This window comes from Zea mays, chromosome 7 (genome assembly GCF_902167145.1).
Source record: "Zea mays cultivar B73 chromosome 7, Zm-B73-REFERENCE-NAM-5.0, whole genome shotgun sequence".
Lineage (NCBI taxonomy): Eukaryota > Viridiplantae > Streptophyta > Magnoliopsida > Poales > Poaceae > Zea > Zea mays.
This window is the reverse complement of record NC_050102.1, coordinates 167951560-167957980: the sequence shown is the minus strand read 5'-3', so window position 1 is coordinate 167957980 and position 6421 is coordinate 167951560.

Below are 6421 nucleotides of genomic sequence, written 5' to 3'. Positions count from 1 at the left end.
AGGCGTGAGCAGAAGGATTGTCCCCTCATATAAGGACCGGATTGTCATTTTCACTACCTGTACTCCTTTATCGTACAACCACTCGAGACTGTGTGGGCAGTCACTCAATCCGAACTCGTGCGGTCCAACCCCAGGGTTAAGAAGGCTGGGGAGCACCGGGAGGATAAGGAGGGGGAAAGTTTTGTCCGGTTTGGACATGGTGGTGGCCTGACTCCTTCCGGATAACCGTTAAGGTTAGGACGTACGAGTAAGGAAAGAGATCCGGCATTCGGGCCTCGCGACGGTGAGATCGTAGAAACCGGGCTAGTGGGTAAAGTGTACCCCTCTGCGCAGAGTTGAAACCTATTCGAATAGTCCGTGTCCACTGGTATGGACGAGTCCGGTATGGTATGGCAATTAGAACTTTCTCAATGAGTTTCATGAAAAGGGGAACGTGTGAATAAATAGGTGTTAAGAAAGAAACTAAGGCCACGGGAGCGGGAAGCTCAGTGGCGGTTGAGTTTTTGGTTATTATAAGACTATGGGAAAAACCTTCAAGTATCTGCCTTTCTCTAAGAAAATGATGAGTGACCACAACTCCACCAAATTGAGCATGTATATCATAGGTCTGTTTCTCTCTACGGGAGCGGGGTGGGCTTGCGGAATACCTAGTGTATTCACCCAGATTTATTTATGTTTTTCAGCAGCCGAGGACTTCTTTTCTGCTATGCTTGATTAAGAGGGTTGTGTCTGCACCCAGTTCTGCCTGTGGCTTGGGCTAGTATATTTTCCTACTGCGTTTCTTAATTTGGCTCTCTCGAGCTTGTACCCCGGTATTGTAATAATTTTTATCTAAACTCTGTACTATTTGAAGTAAGGAATGTGTTTACTAGCCTCCTGGGACTAGTAATTGTATCACATTTGAGTCCCAAAGGATCGGGACGCTTCAGGTGGTATCAAAGCCATAGGACTGGCCGTAGGACGCAGCCCTGACCTTAAAAACTTGCCCTAAAAAGAAAATACCTCTTACCCCAAGAAAAGTTTTCTCTTCTCTTCCCCGATTTTAACAAGACCCTTCTTTTCCTATTCCAGATGGAAGACTCTCTGGCCATTAGGACATCCTACTGCTCAGAGGTGGAAGGGTTCCCGCATCTCTTGCAAAGCTGCGCGCTTCGCATGGGAATCCGCAAAAAGCCGGAATACGTCTGGACGGAGCATATCGAAGGCGGAATAGAGAAATGCTCTATGGCAGTCTACCTGGGAGAAAGCCGAAACTATCCAAACCATCCATCCTTCCAAGTCACTGTTACCGGATACCGTTTCCCCGATACTTGCCAAAATGTTGCCCGAAAAGCCCTCCGACAACTGTGTCAGAACTACAACAAAGTGATCTTTGAAACCCCCCTTCGCTACTTTCCACCCAGCAACAAAAATACCCCCACCTGGAGGAAAAGACTTCAGGCCCTATCAGGAGGAGATCCTATTGAGAATGATCCCACCATTGTCTACATGGCCGGATACCTTCACACCCTTGACAACCAATATGATGACCTCGCCCTCCACTGCACCTCCCTAACCTCCCGGGTGGAAAGCCTGGAGCAAAAAGTCAGGGAACTTTCAGAAGAAAAGGCGTCCCTTCAAGAGAGCCTCTCAATGGCTGAAGGGGAAGAGACCAATACCCGTGAAGCTTACCGCACCCTAAAAATGGACTATGACAAGAAACTGAAGAAGCTCGCCCCCGCAAGGAAAATCCGCAAGAAGACCAAAAGTCAAGGATGTCAGACTGAGCAGAAGGAAGAAAACCCTCCAAGGAACCCATCCGACACCGAAGAGATGTCCCTGGCCAGCCTTGATGACCTTCTCAAGGAATTTGGGGACACCTTAGAGAAGGAGTTCGGGAGTACCCTAGATAGCATTCGTGTGTGATGAGCTTGTGGTAGCAGGGTGTTGTGTCATGTAATGGCTTGATGTAATGAATAAAATAACTAGTTAAAAAAATGGCATGTGCATAATAGTGACTCTCTTCCCATGGCAGATGGCTTCGGATAGAACCACGCCTACCGCCTCCGGGATTGGAGCAAGACTTCCTCTAGGAGCTGAAGGAGAGGCTGGCGGAGAAGGGGGTGAGACCCACCTCCTCGCACCTCCGGAACTACCATTAGACCTAGCCCAAGTTCTGGCCAATCAAACCCGACTCATTGAAGTCCTCACTCGAAGTCTGGAAAACCAGCGCCCAGGCGGTGGAAGGCCACAGGACAGGATGGGAGAATTTTTGAGACTCAAGCCTCCCACGTTTGCGGGGTCCAGCAATCCCCTCGATGCAGATGACTGGCTTCGCACGATCAAGAGGAAGTTGGAAGCCATCGCTTGTCCCGAGAATTAGCGTGTTCAACTGGCAGCTCATCAGCTTTCAGGAATGACTTTAGCATGGTGGGACACTTTCAGTGAAGCCGTCAGAGATGCTACCTGGGCAGAATTCGAAGCAGCTTTCCATGAACACCACGTACCCCAGGGGATAGTTCAACTCAAGGAGGATGAATTCCGGGAGTTAACTCAAGGCGGAAGGACAGTCAGTGAGTATGTGCACAAGTTCACAGAGCTGGCCCGCTACGCGCCCGAGGATGTCAGCACCGAGGCCAGAAAAATGGCCCGTTTTCTGAAAGGGTTAAGACCCGAGCTTAAGACCATCCTCGCCAGCCAAGACTTCCACAGCTTCTCTCACCTCTCCAACAAAGCTATCCAAGTGGAAAGGGCAAAAGAGGAAGAAAAAGGGCACATCAAGAGGAAATTCCAAGTCCTCCGAGCGCAACAGCAAGAACGTCACCAGAGAGCTCAACCCTTTGGGCTTCCACCCAGGGGTCCAAGCTTCAATAAACAATCTGGACCCACTCCATCACGCTACAGTCAGCAGAGTCAGAGCTCCCTTCAGGCACCCTCCGTTGCAAGCAACCAGCCGCCAGCAAACGCCTGTTGGCACTGCGGAGACCCCAGTCACTTCAAGAACAACTGCCCTCAGTTGAAGGCATCCGGACCAACCTACTCCAACTCGGTGAATGGCCCCAAGATTCCATCGGCACCTACCTCCAAGGCACTTCCTTCAAACAGCCAGCAGAGCAGGACTCAGTATCAGGGCAGAGCCCAGGTCAACCACGTCAACGCCCAAGAAGCTCAACAAGCCCCGGGAGTAGTGCTCGGTGAGTTCCTTGTTGAATTTACTCCCGCTACTGTGCTTTTTGATTCGGGAGCATCCCATTCTTTTATAGCCACTAAGTTTGTGGAAAAGCATGGCATCCCCTCTACACCCCTAGCTATCCCTTTGGTCACCCGAACCCCGGTATCAGACCTCCTGTGCAAACTCAGGTGCTCCCAAGTTAGAATTCTCTTAAGTGGGGTAGTGTTCTTGGCAGACTTAACCATCTTGCCATCCCAAGGAATTGATGTAATCCTAGGGATGGATTGGCTAGCCAAGCACAAGGGTATCATCAGCTGTGCAAGCAAGACTGTTCTCCTCATAGATCACCAAGGAAAGGCAGTTTCCTGTCAAGCCCAACCGCCCGCAAACGATCCAATGATGTTTAATCTAACAGCAGAGAGCATGTCTGTAATCAAGGAGTTTGAGGATGTATTTCCGGAAGAGTTGCCCGGAATGCCACCAGAAAGAGGAGTGGAGTTCTATATAGATCTCATTCCTGGCACTGCGCCCATCGCAAAGAGACCATACCGCATGGCCCCCACTGAATTGGCATAATTGAAACTTCAGATTTCAGAACTACAGCAAAAAGGGTACATCCGTCCCAGTTCATCTCCCTTGGGAGCACCCGTTCTTTTCGTTACCAAAAAGGATGGAAGTATGAGGATGTGTATTGATTATCGATCCTTGAACGAAGTTACAATCAAGAATAAGTACCCTCTCCCTCGAATCGATGACCTCTTCGACCAACTACAGGGAGCCAAATACTTCTCCAAAATAGACCTCAGGTCAGGGTATCACCAACTAAGGATTAAGGAGGCAGACTTTTAGAAAACTGCATTCGTCACCAGATACGGGCAATATGAATTCACAGTGATGCCATTTGGGCTAACAAACGCACCCGCCTTTTTCATGAACCTCATGAATAAGGTATTTATGGAAGAGTTGGATAAGTTTGTCGTGGTCTTTATCGACGACATCCTCATATATTCCAAGAGTCGCAAGGACCATGAGCATCACCTTCGAATCGTCCTCGGAAGACTCAGAGCACATCAACTTTATGCTAAACTCAGCAAGTGTGAGTTCTGGTTAGAGAAGATAGCTTTCCTGGGGCATATCTTGACTGCAGAAGGGATAGAAGTGGACCCATCCAAGGTAGAAGCTGTTTCAAATTGGAAGCAACCATCCAACGTCAGTGAAGTACGAAGCTTTCTGGGAATGGCAGGGTATTACCGCCGTTTTATCAAGGGATTCTCCAGCATAGCAAAACCCATGACCGAACTTCTCAAAAAGGACAATAAGTTTGTGTGGACTCCCAAATGTGAAGAAAGTTTCCAAATCATCAAAGAGAAGCTTACAACCGCACCAGTTTTGACTCTACCAGACATACACCAGGATTTTGTCATCTTCTGTGATGCTTCCAAGCAAGGCTTAGGGTGTGTCCTAATGCAAAATGAGAAAGTCATTGCTTATGCATCCCGCTTACTCAAGCCGCACGAACAGAACTACCCTACCCACGATCTGGAATTGGCAGCCATAATGCACGCCCTAAAAATATGGAGGCATTATCTGATCGGGAACAAATGCCACATCTTCACCGATCACAAGAGTCTAAAGTACATCTTCACGCAACCGGACCTCAACCTCCGTCAAAGAAGGTGGCTCGAATTGATCAAGGATTATGACCTCGAAATCCACTACCACCCCGGAAAGGCCAACGTAGTAGCAGACGCCCTCAGCCGAAAACCTTTCGGGGTTAAAGGAACAAACTTTCTGGAAGATTGGAAGAAAGAATCAGCTCAGCTGAATGCATGTCTGGGAGACAACGGTGGACTGGAAGTCAAGCCAAATCTAGAAGATCTCTTATGCAAGGCCCAACGCTTGGACGCAGAGACAGCCAGGCTTATGGAAAGAACATGCAAGGAGCAACTTCCGGACCTTAGGACAGACGAGCAAGGAGTCCTCTGGTTCAAGAACCGCCTATGTGTGCCAGTGGGAGAGGCACGAGAAACCCTGCTCGATGAAGCCCACAACTCAGCTTACTCCATCCACCCAGGGACCACCAAGATGTACCTAGACCTCAAGGCCAGATACTGGTGGAAAGAGATGAAGAAGGAAATAGCACAGTATGTGGCTCGATGTGACACCTGTCAGCGAACAAAGGCCGAACATCAGAAGCCTGCAGGCCTACTTCAACCCCTCCCAATACCCGAATGGAAGTGGGAAGAAATAGGCATGGATTTCGTAACCGGACTGCCCAGATCACAGAGAGGAAATGATTCCATATGGGTAATAATCGATCGTCTCACCAAGGTGGCCCACTTCGTTCCAGTAAAGACCACTTTCGAAGGAGCAGCCCTTGCCCGAATATACCTTAAAGATATAGTCAGGCTACATGACATTCCACGGAAGATAGTATCAGATAGAGGAACGCAGTTCACTTCAAAATTTTGGAAGGGCCTTCAGCAAGCAATGGGCACCAAGCTAGATTTCAGCACCGCTTATCATCCCCAGTCAGATGGTCAAACCGAAAGAGTCAACAAGGTCCTCGAAGATTTACTCAGAGCCTGCTTATTAACCTTTGACAGAGATTGGGAGTCCAGTTTGTGAAAGGGAAATGTGCCCTTGGGCCATTTCTAAGTATTTTGGTGATTGAGTACCAACTCAAGTGCTTAAATATGAATTTATGCAATGGATGAATAAAGTGCAAATCAAGAGCAAAGGTATGTTTCTAAGTCTTAGTACATTGGTTTTGTGTACTAATATACTTGTCTAAGTATTGGAAACAGGAAGAAAAAGAAAAGGAAAGAGGTGGCTGTGTACAGCCAAGGGGCTGTTTCGGTCTGGGGCACCGGACTGTCCGGTGGTGCACCGGACAGTGTCCGGTGCGCCAGGCTGCCTCAGCCGAAGTGGCCACTCTCGGGAATTCGCCGACGGCGTACGACTAAAATTCACCGGACTGTCCGGTGTGCACCGGACTGTCCGGTGAGCCAACGGTCGGCTAGGGCCAACGGTCGGCCGCGGATTCTGCGCGCGACACGTGGCCAAGCCAACGGTCGAAAGGGGGCACCGGACTGTCCGGTGTGCACCGGACATGTCCGGTGCGCCAACGGCTCCCAGAACAGCAACGGTCGACTGCGCTGTTTAAGGAAGGAAATCGGGCACCGGACAGTGTCCGGTGTGCACCGGACTGTCCGGTGCGCCCGACGACAGAAGGCAAGATCAGCCTTCCAGATTTGCTCTCAACGGCTC